This window comes from Pan paniscus, chromosome 13 (assembly GCF_029289425.2).
Source record: "Pan paniscus chromosome 13, NHGRI_mPanPan1-v2.0_pri, whole genome shotgun sequence".
In the NCBI taxonomy this organism is placed as follows: domain Eukaryota; kingdom Metazoa; phylum Chordata; class Mammalia; order Primates; family Hominidae; genus Pan; species Pan paniscus.
Window position 1 is genome coordinate 71,731,038 of NC_073262.2, and position 12,130 is coordinate 71,743,167.

The following is a 12,130-nucleotide window of genomic DNA, read 5'->3' on the forward strand; positions in this document are numbered from 1 at the left end:
GAGTAAGTGCTTTCCTCCAGTTGAAGCTCATCTTAGAATGATCTGTGACTTAGACCATCCCCAGAATGGTATACTTGCAGGAAGCCTAACGTATGTGTCCTGAGACAGCCTCAGATCTGAGTTTCCTCCTTATGTTTTGGTATTTGGAAAGGGGTGGAGAAGATACTCTTGGGTAGAAGTATGGGAGGCATACAGATTTAGAAGAAAAAGGATAACTCTATCTTTAGTGTGTTGTCTATGGTGGCATCTAGCCTTACCACTGTATACTTACATTCCACCTACAAACATTAAAATAAAATGCACAGTGCACTCCTTTGTTTTAAAAAAGAACTAGGAAAAAACTCAAATGGCAATTTGGTTCCAGATTTTTTTTTTTAATGTGATCTTTGATCTGAAGTCAATGTAGGATGAGTTCTGAACAAAGTAGCACTTTCAAAGGTTGTATATTAAAGAGGTGAAATGAAAGACAACTTGGCACTTGAGATATGAATTTGAATGTGTATATGGTTACAGTCTGGATAAGACACTGCTAACAAAGATTTCATTAACTGATCGCCTATGTGGGACCATTGGACAAGGAGAGGGGGTGTTCTGGCTGTGGTGCCATATACTGAAACTGAACCCATGAGTTGGGCCCACAGGAATTGAGGGACAAGCCAGATAGATGGCAAGAATTCTAATTTCCAATATGCAAATCAGTCTAAACATTTGACTTTTTTTAAGTCTATTTGGAAAGTTTTTGAAACAGGGCTGCACTAGGCGAGTTCATTAAGTAGCAAAATTTTAACTATTGTTATAACTTTTTCTTTGCCCTTTTCAGTTAACACTGCATGACCACCCAGGTGCATGAGGCTCTCTTCTCCTCTTAGTGACAATAACATGCTCACAGGAAGGGTTCAGTATTAATTATTTATACCTTACTTCATGTGGCTCTAAGTCAATGTATTGTCTATGAGGTTTTATATTTAAGCCATACTTATGAAATGTTAAAGAGGAAAAAGCATATTTAGCACATTTGGGGCACCCTAAATGTGAACCTGAGTAAATTTCAGTTTGTTTGTTTGTTTGTTTGTTTTTGTCTGTTTTGAGATGGAGTCTCACGCTGTCACCCAGGCTGGAGGGCAATGGCGCGATCTTGGCTCACGCGCAAGTTGGCCTCCCATATTCAAGAGATTCTCCTGTCTTAGCTTACCAAGTTGCTGGGATTACAGGTGCCCACCACCATGCCTGGCTAATTTTTTGTATTTTTAGTAGAGATGGGGTTTCACCATGTTGGCCAGGCTAGTCTCAAACTTCTGACCTCAAGTGATCTGCCCGCCTTGGCCTCCCAAAGTGGGTTTGTTGTTCTTTTAAAGAAAAAAGATCACTACTTATTTTAAAGGGTGATAGCAGTGTCCTGACTCTACCTAGACAGATATGTTCATTCATGTGCTCATTCCAGCTGAACCATAATAACTGCAATTTTCAAAGGAGGAATACAGAGTCTGGGAAATCAGAAGAGTATAGCAACAAACTGGTATACAAGGAAACTGAAAATGAAAAATCAGCCAAGTGGTATTTGTACCTGCCTGAGTGGCTACAGTGGTGAAGGGGAAGGGTGGCAGGCTAGATTAGCACCATCTCTTCCCCTCCTCACCTGCGGCCTCAGTACTTTCCACTGTGGTCCCAGGATACGCCAGGTCAACTGTGATCAACTCTGAAACAGACAAACTCTGGGAGGGGGGGAGGCATCCTTTCCTATTCTCAGCGGTCTCAGTTCCAGAGACCACTTTAGTAAGCTCTCCTTGTCATACCTTAAAACATAAATTAAGACCCATAAGTAATTCCAAAACCTCATTTTATTATATTGTTTTTATCTCCTTGCTCACCCATCTTAAAAAAAAATGGTAACACAAATCTCAGAGACCAATTTCTCCTACTTATTCTCTTAGGAGGGAAGGAGTGTTAAATAAGCAAAGGCATGCTAACAGGAAGGAAAAAATGGAGATTATGAATAATAATCATAATTTGAAAATTATTAAAACAACGCACCAGGCAGTTTACAAAATATTTCTTTGTTATATTATTTCTGCTGCTGAATTTGGTCAAGAGATTGTACTAATACTAAAATGAATGTTATTGATCATTTTAAAGTCTCTTCTAAAAGTAGCTAAATTTATACTGCTGATTCCTTTTGAAACATGCGACCTACAGCTTCTTGGCTTTTATGAGCTATTCAAGAGATATTTAGTCATCACGTTGTGTCACAATGGGAGTGACTCACAGAGCAAGGAGAGAACCTGAGGATTCCTCACACATGTAGTACTCAGAGCTCTACGGAAACCCAGGCACCTCGACCTCAAGAGGATCAGCCTGGCCAGGGTGGCACAACTCTTCCTTCCCCGTGCACAGCAGGAAAGCTGCCATCAGCTGAGCAAGTCCACCAACAGTTTCTGTGTCCCACTTCATCTTTAATAAGGTAACTGATGACAGTTTTGTCATTTATTCTTTTATTTATCAAGTCAATCTAAACTTTGATTTTCCTCACTCTTGCAGAATGAATCGGTGGTCTTTCAAGCTGTAGTCAATGTTGCTACTTCTTTTAATGTAACACATTAGAACCCAGTGATGGGAGCTGGGTCCATCTCACCATAGAAATGACCTCGGTGTGACCTGGGATCTTGCCTTGAACTCCTCCAGGACTCTCTTTGAATGTCCTTTAGCACCCTAGTGTCCCAATACAATTCATATTTTATTTTCTCTGTGACTTCTTGACACTATCTGTGAATCTTATGATTAATTGGAAACTGGAGGGGGAAGTCTCCAAAAAGCACAGGATTCTTAGATGAGTTTCTTACTGCAGCAGCAGATTCTCTGTCAACTGCAGGTCTGATCTGTTTGTCTGTCTGCTTTATCAATATTATCAGATGTAAGTTTACATGAATACACACACATATACACTAAACTGAGGGGAAAAAATGCCTTATAGGTCATAAAAAAACAGGGAAATTCCCAACAATTCATATTTGATCCCTGGATCCAGGGGTGGCAGCAATAAGCCTCCTTTAGATATTTACTCCCCATTTTATGATCCGGTGGTTTGGTTTTTCAAATGATGATATGGCTCCTTTTGCAATGACTTGATGTTTAGGAGGTGTGCTTCAATAAATACATTTTAAAATCAACAATCAATTTAGAATTGTACAAATGGCTCTGAAATGTCCCACTACACTGTTAGACCAAGGGCACAGATTGTGCTTCTGTACTATTTATCCTAGTATCCCTCGGCATATATTAACTGCTCTAAAAATCTCCTTGGCTACATGCTGCATCAAATCAAAGTTAAATGTTATACCACCTTTCTATTCTATTTTTAATATTCAAAGAGGGTGCTCAGATTTTAGAACAAATTTCAATGTTTAAGTACACACAAAAAAATCATTAACTCATATATTTCAAGAGTAGGAAATGGGAACTGGTATTAAAACTCTTATAACAAATGTCACTGTCTTAAGGGACAGTGTTTAAAAACTCATACCTGGCCGGGCGCGGTGGCTCATGCCTGTAATCCCAGCACGTTGGGAGGCCGAGGCCAGTGGATCACAAGGTCAGGAGATCGAGACCATCCTGGCTAACACGGTGAAACCTAGTCTCTACTAAAAATACAAAAAATTAGCTAGGCATGGCAGCGTGCGCCTGTAGTCCCAGCTACTTGGGAGGCTGAGGCAGGAGAATGGTGTGAACCCGGGAGGTGGAGTTTGCAGTGAGCTGAGATCACGCCACTGCACTCCAGCCTGAGCAACAGAGCGAGACTCCGTCTCAAAAACAAAAACAAAAACAAAAAAACCTCAGACCTTTTCTTCTGCTCAAAGATCACTGTGGCTGAAATATACTGAAGTTTTAAACACACTTTTGGAATCTACACATATGTTCTATGTTCTAAGTTTTCCTTAAAGCCTTGTGACTACAAATGATAACTGTACACAACATATAATCTTTCCCAGATAGCAATTGTTATGCAGCGACCATAAATAAAGTAATCATAGCTTTAACAATAATTCTTAACCTGCTAATACTGTCAGGAAACATTGTCAAAATAATAAACCTAGGAGGGACTTGGGATAATTAATGAATAGTTAGGGATGTGATGGTGAATTATAATTTAAACGTTTTGAAGGAAGGCAAAAGAAAATCAGAGATGCTTTTATCCTTAGAACTAAAAATGCAAAATGTAAATCCAGCAGATCTTCCCTATTTGAGGCAGTTGGTACACCTCTGCTAGGAGGGAGGGAAGCTACATCCTGAGGAGGCTGTCTGAGCGAATCTGTAGTGGAAGTACACACGAACTCCATGCCTCGCTGTCCCAGTACCCAAAGCAGAGTCTGGCTGCCAAGGATTACCTCCTGCCCTCAGGGAAGCAGGAATCAAGGGCAAATGTAACTAACCAGAGGAGGAGCTTCTTCATCCATTGAGTAAGGGAACTTACCCTCCCATGACGATAAATACCAACTCAACTATATCATCAGCAGCATAATAATTATTATAATTGTTATTTCAGTCAGACTCTCAAAAAAGCATTCGTTGCTTAATGCAAGCACATTTAATGTAGGGTCCCTTGGTGCCATTAAAAAATGTTTTTTTTTCAGATTTCTGGGTGGACCATTTGAACACATTTTTCACAGAAACATAATTTTTTAGTTTATGTCAATAGGTTCCAGTGTTCATTTTTTTTTTTAAGTGTGGAAGAAATCTCTAAAAGCCACCTGGGTTTTTTTTTAAAAACAAAACAAAACAAAAACCAGTTTTTTTTTACTTCAATGAAAAGGAAAAAATGAAAAAGGAATGTTGTAAGTCAACCGGGTTTACAATATTCAAATATACAAGAGGCATACATGTTCAGTCGCTTTCAGTATTCAGAAAGCCGTGCAAGAGAACTCCAAAAAGAGAATACTTTAGAAAATCATTGCTCAATGTTTTCTATTTGATGTATTTTGGTAAACAACATAGTTGTTGATTCAACTTGGGCCACAATTTCAACACATTGGAAGTAAATAAAGATTCTACAAACTCCTGACAGTGTGGTTGACTAGCTTTGGTATCACTTTCTAAAAGGAAGCACTTCATGAAGTTATGTGGAAATAAAATCAACTGGTCTGGGAGGAACTATCTAGAAAGAACTCTACATTGCTTATAAAAAGTATACCTCACAATAATATTGAGATATTTTCTGTTCTTTTTTTTAAACTGTGTCATTTATTTTTAAGAAACAGAGGAAGGTGAATAAGAGAAGTGAAATTAAACAATCCTATTTTAACTTTTTTACTAGGAAAACAAACTCAGGAAGAAAAAGAAAAGCAGAAGTGATCAAGCAGAGCGCTCGAGTTGCAATATTTTCCTTTGGCTGCTGACAGGCAGTTACTATAAAGCATTGTGCATGGTGTATGAAAGACAAAACTAGTTCTCCTTTCTTGGTTTCTTTTGAATCTTTGTGATACGGTAGAGAACGTTTGATAAAGTGTTCTTGTGCCTGCTGTCGACTGATAATGTGTTCATCTCTTTGCAGTTCTTCCTTCTCTTTCACACAGTTTAGAGTTCAGAGAGTTTTAGTTCTGGTCACTCTCTGGCAAGTGACCATAGTTATGACCTCTACTCTACACCAGAAATATCTTGACAATTACATGAGATAAATATTACATAAACACTTCCCAAAACTTTGTAATGTTATCGAAATTGGAAGTGTGAATATTATGTATTATTATAATTGCTATCATCCTTTTGCCCCAGCGATTCAGAGGTCTCAAAGATTAATCCAATTATCACTAGAACTCTGGAGCTACAGTGGAGACTTCCTTCTTTCCTTCCTTTTTTCCTTCTTTGCTGTACAACATTTACTAAACATCAACATAATGCCAAGTATCATACAAGGAACTGGTAATGTAGAGAAGTATATGCAGAGCCCAGAGTTGAGTGGGAATACAGACTGCAGTGGTAGAACAGAATGGTCTGGGTATCAGTCCCGGAATTGCCACTACAACTGTAGCTGGAGCCAATTAAACAGAGCTTCTGAATGTGTTTCCTCCTCTATACAGTGAAGATAATTTTGTCGTAAGGTGTAAATAAGATAAATATTTATAGATCCTAGGAAACGGCCTACAACATGTTAGGCACTCAATGAACCATAGCAGTTATTATCATTCCTCCCTGACTTGGTCAACCAGGAACTTGAGAATCATAGATTTGCTAGGAGGATATTTTGAATTCTGTAGGGTCAGTTGGCCACCCACCAAAGGGTACCCCCAGAGGAGCTGGGGGTCAACAGCATGGGGTAAACCTTGAGGGAGGGAACAGATGGGAGGTGATTGGATGAAGAGATTTGGGTGAGGACACAGAGCCAAACCATATCAGCCTCTTATCCTCCTGATGACAAAAAGACATTTTAAAATATTTATATAGAGGGAAATTAATGCTTGCAGCAGCAGGATATGAGTAATTTTTATAAGTAACCCAACTTTTCCATTGAGGCCATTAAAAAAAGAAACTCATCAATGTGATACTAACAAGGAACCAATGACTAAGTTTCCAGAAAAGTAGTTCTAGTGCTATGATATTCTGGACTCCCAACACTAGGAAGTTCTAGAACAGTGGTTCTCAACTGGGGGATATTTTGTCCTCCAGGGGACATTTGGCATTACCTGGAGACATTTTTGGTTTTCACAACTTGGGGAGGGGTGCTACTGCTGACTAGAGAGTAGAGGCCAGAGATGCCACTAAACATGCTAAATGCACAGGACTGACCCCACAACAAATAATTACCTGGCCCAAAATATCAAAATTACTCAGGTAGAGGAATCAATGCCTAAATATGAGCAATACATAGAGCAGACTGCCTCATAAAGTGAAAGTGATTCACCCTGCCATGAAGATAACAAAGTTCTTACTGTAACGGCAGACATTAGGTCACTTCACCCAGTACTCTCCAAGGTAGATGTTGTATTTCTACTTTACAGGTAGGAAAATGGAGGCTAAGAAAAGTTAATTTGTCCAAGGGCCCTCTGATGATAGTGAAACTGGGATGGAACCTCTGCCTGCTTGCTTCTGAGGTCTGGGCTCCTAACTACTGCTCTACTGCCTCGAGCCAAGAGATTTACGCCCTGTTAAGCAATTTGTTGTGCGATAAATTGGAATACACAGCAGATAAGCAAACAACTCAAGCAACCAGGTCAGTTCCTGGAGTTTCTGAATTGTTGGGACCAAGGGGCCGTACAGAGGTAACCACAGCTGGCGTAGTGTGGTGGAGGTAGCCCTATTAGCCTTTTAGTTGCTGTTACTCATTTATTTCTCATTGGTCAATGAACCAATTGGCCATCAATCAGCTTTGTGTATAGGTCATGTTCCCATGGCTCTGACCCAGGTTGCTGCTCAGAGTTGGCATCGTGGCTAAAATATTACTAGAGGTCAAAGATATGTGTGTGTTTGTGGTTGATTTAGTCGAGTGATCTAGAGGAATCTGAACCTTAGAGACTGAAGAAGAACCAGCATTTCTGGGCAATAATACTTGAGGTAAGGAGAGTGTAGCAAAACTCTAGGTTAGCATTGGCAGTCCCTAGGATTCAGACTGTAGGCCTAAATGACCCTCAGTCCAGAGCCGTACCTAATGAGGACAATACATTTTAATGTGAGTCCATTCTTAACAGCAAAATTTCCTCTTTGCTTGTCACCAGGGAAAAATGGGTTTGCATAGAAAAGGTGGAAATTGAGGGGGAAGCAGAATGGACAAGGAGTAAAGAGGGAATCTAACTACTTAGATTTGAGCTTTTGTTCTCCTTTGGTAGTTGTAGAGGTGAGCTTACCAAAGCATAGATGACAGGCAATGTGGTATACAAGTTACTACACTCCAAAAGTCTGGGGTTCTTACTTATTTTGTGCATGACATCCAAAGTAGCCTAATAAAATCTTTTCACAGAAAAAAAAAGCTTTACTTTCCTTTGCCAAATTTTTAACTTTTTATTCTGAAATAATTTCAGAATTATTGAAAAATTTAGAGACTAGGACAACCCAGATTCCTCAAATATTAACGTTTTACCACATCTGCCTTCTCATTCCTCTGTATATACATAGGTGCATGTGTGGTTTTAATGTTTATTTATATACATATCATTATTATTTTCTTAACTGTTTGAGAGTAAGTTGAAGACATGATGCTCCTTACTCTTTAAATACTTCAGTGTGTATTTCCTAAAAAGCAGGCCATGTTCTACATCATCACAGTATAATTATCAAAATTGGGAAATTAATATTAATGCAATACTATTCATCAAATTTTAAGATCTTATTCAAATTTCACTTGCTGGCCTAATAATGTTCTTTCTGAAAAAAGAAAAAAAAAATTTTGATCCAGGATCACATATTGCATTTGGTTGTTGTATCTCGTTGGTCTCCTTTGATCTGAAATGGTCCTCAGTATTTCTTTTACTTCATGACTTTGATGTTTTTGAAGAGTACAGCCATATATTTAGAAGCACTGGAAGATGTTTCCCCATGCATAATTAGCTTTGGATGCTCCACAGAAGAGCTGTTGTGTCCTTCCCTGTGTGCCATCTCAGGGGGCATGCGATGTTGGTTTGTTCCATAACTAGTGATGTGAATCCTTATCACTTGGTTAAGGTGGTATCCGTCAGATTTCTCCACTATAAAATTACCATTATTCTCTCTTTAATTTGAAAGTATATGACAGGGAGATTCTTTGAGATTCTATAATGACTGTCTGTCATCCGAATTTGACCCACTAGTTTTAGCATCCATTGATCATTCCTGCCTGAAACCATTGTTGCTATGTCAGTTGCCAAATGGTGATATTCTAATTCCATCATTCTTCTGATACTTATTAGATGGCATATTAATTCTAAGGAAAACTTTTCCATTTATCCTTATTTATTGATTGATTTACTTCAGAATGGATTCATGAATTCATATCTTATTTAATGAGTTATTATCCATTATCACTATTGGCTTTGATGCTCAAATTGTCTCTTACTTCGCCAGTGGGAGCCCCTTCCAGCTGACATCTATGTACTAGTGATGTATCTCCAGCATTCGTTGAGCACTTACTTACTTGTAGCATAAGATGCTCCAGGCTTATTTTGTACATTCGCCTCCAAGCTCAGCCCTGATGTTAGCTTTTCCAAAGAACATGAACACAATGTTTAGAAACTGGTATCTGAGCCCTTGGTATGTTCATTGCTGTTGGAGTGTCATTGTTTCTAGCTCATCAGGTAGATCTAGAAAGTTACCTATCCATTTCTATATTTACTGACTCATATTGAAAACCAGGAGTTCATACTGATTCTTCCAACTATAATCCCACTCCACAGGGTTCATTCCAGCCTCTCCTTTTTCATATTTGCTACTCCTCCTTCTGACAGTGTGAAGCCTGGCTTCCATCATCCACAGCTTAGTTACAGTTGACCCTTAAACAACACAGGGATTGGGGCGCCAGTGCCCCATTCAGTCGAAAATTCATGTATAACTTTTGACTCCCTCAAAACTTAACTCACAGCCTACTGTTGGCCAGAAGCCTTACCAAAAACATCGTCAATTAACACATATTTTGTATATGTATTATATACTGTACTCTTATAAACTAGAGAAAAGAAAATATTATTAAGAAAAGCATAAGGAAGATAAAATATACTTACTGTTTTTTAAGTGGAAGTGGATCATCATAATGGTCTTCACCCTTACCATCTTCATGTTGAGTAGGCTGAGGAGGAAAAAAGAAGAGAGGTTGGTCTTATTGTTTCAGGGGTGGCAGAGGCTGAAGAAAATAAGACATAAGTGGATCCAGGCAGTTTGGATCCAATATGGGATCCAACAGCCCACGTTGTTCAGATGTCAGCTGTGCTTATTTTCTCAATCAAATAATTTGAAATATTAGGGTTGTCTGTTTTCTAGCTCTGGTGGAGGCATGGATTTTATGTGATTCTATTTGTTCTTCTCTTTGAATTGTACATAGTTTTTGGAGCACGTCCTAGGAAATTTGGATTGACATGACTGTCACTACTACAGCTACCTCAGAAGTGAGAATAACTTTTTTAACACTTGAAGTGAAATACATAGTATTACAAAAGAAAACTACTGTATTGAAATACATCCAAATATTTATAAGTTTATTTTATTAACATGGTGGCAGGAACAATAACCACCATAATTTTGAAGTAGTAATCAGCGTTAATCATATTTTGAGATAATTCCAACAAATGCAATGTAACATGAAAATATTTATTATTTCTATTGGTAACAAAATCACAGGCAATACAAATACTACTGCGGTTTGTTGTTTCTTCCGTAATTGAAGATTGTGCTAAACTTCAATTACAGTTTAGGAAAAAAAAAAAGATGGGATCTTTTTCCCATCCAAATGTAGAAACCCCTGAATTCTATCCACAGACTCTCTCAAAGTTCTAATGGCACCCCTTTGTCTGAGAAGCTTTCATAGATGCCCAAATCATCCATCCAACTGAATTCAATCCCTTAGGGGCTGGTAACCCAGTTTCATGCACAGGAACGTGCATGAAACATACCCTCCTTGTGGCTTCCCTTCCCCCATTCCCTCATCTACTTTCCCCTCTGGGACCTTGTGTCAGTTATTATACTATAACAGAGGAGGTTATGAGGGGAGATGACTCTGTAGCCACAACTATTTCAGATGTCAGATGTTGCTTTTGGCCAGTGGACTTTTATCCCTGCCTCTCAGCAATCATGGACAAGGTGTGAAGTGTCGACCTTATCAACTCAGCTTGTCAGCTTGGACACTTCTCAGCCCAGCCCAGAGTGGAGTGCTCCAGTCCCCAGAGCCCCTCATCTGTCTCCTATAGTGGAAGGACGCAGCACTCTAGTCCCAGTGACCTTGGCAAATCACTTTGTTGCTTTGAGCCAGTTTCTAAGGCAAATAATATGCCCTCTCTAACTCAAAACGCTATTGAGAGGACAAAATGAGACCTGTGTGTGAAAGCACAGCATAGAGTGCCTTACTAATGTATGACATTATTTTACTGTGACTCCCTCGTGCATGCCCCTGGTAAAAATGACAACACAAAAACTTCCAACTCTCTGCTCTAGAGAACATAAAACCCCACAAATATTTGTCTTCTTCAAATAATTCCCCTGGGAATTTAGACTGCAATGAAAGCTGCAGAATCCATTCAGAAAATATATTAAACATTTCGCCTTTCGGTGATTATTTACTGAAGCCAGATTTGAGCAAAACGCTATATTAGTTGAATTTGTAGATACAAAATTTCCTTAAAAGGTTTAAACATGTAATTTTGCAAGAGTTAGTTATACCACTTCCCCTCCCATAATTACACATTTATAATGTATTTGAGAACGGGAAATCTTGCTACGTGGACATTGATTTGCAACAAATTATAACTCCTACACAGAAAAGAGTTGGAAAAACTATACCAAATTATTAAGCCATGGTAATCTAAAAAGTTGACTACTTCAGAAATAGCTGTAGCTATACCACAAGAATCAAGTAGGTTCTCCAAACTTAACATATTTTTATATTCCTCTGACTTAATTTTTATCAACTGACTTTTTTTTTTTTTTTTTTTTTTGACAGAGTCTTGCACTGTCGCCAGGGCTGGAGTGCAATGGCATGATCTCGGCTCACTACAACCTCCACCTTCTGGGTTCACGATTCTCCTGCCTGATTCTCCAGCCCTAGCCTCCTGAGTAGCTGGGATTACAGGCACCCACCACCGCACCCAGCTAATTTTTTGTATTTTTAGTAGAGATGGGGTTTCACTATGTTGGCCAGACTGGTCTCAAACTCCAGACCTTGTGATCTGCCCGCCTCTGCCTCCCAAAGTGCTGGGATTACAGGAGTGAGCCACCAGGCCTGGCTGAACTGACAATTCTTTTATCATTTTTTTTTTCTTTAGCTATAGATCTTCTCGGGGAAGAAAGATAAAAGCAGAGCCCGAAATTTTCTTGAGAAGTGAAGAAGACATTACATTGATTTTTTTTTAATCTGAAATAGTCTGTTTCTCAAACAGCAGTAAAAATAGTGTGTGTGTGTCTATGTGTGTGGTGTTTAAAATTCTGTGTGTATGTTTATATTTCTTGATCTAGAAAGAAAACTTTACAA

The 12,130-nt window shown here is 38.8% G+C and overlaps 1 protein-coding gene across 1 annotated transcript in view; it reads left to right on the top strand.

Annotated features, from left to right (window-relative positions):
• Window positions 1-1,895: 1,895 nt before the first annotated feature.
• DHRS9 (dehydrogenase/reductase 9) overlaps window positions 1,896-12,130 on the top strand; it is a 28,594-nt gene continuing 18,359 nt past the window's right edge. Inside the window, exon 1 of the mRNA XM_024928038.4 lies at window positions 1,896-2,458. The gene's annotated coding sequence lies outside the window, so the exon portion shown is untranslated. The remainder of the gene's footprint in view (window positions 2,459-12,130) is intronic.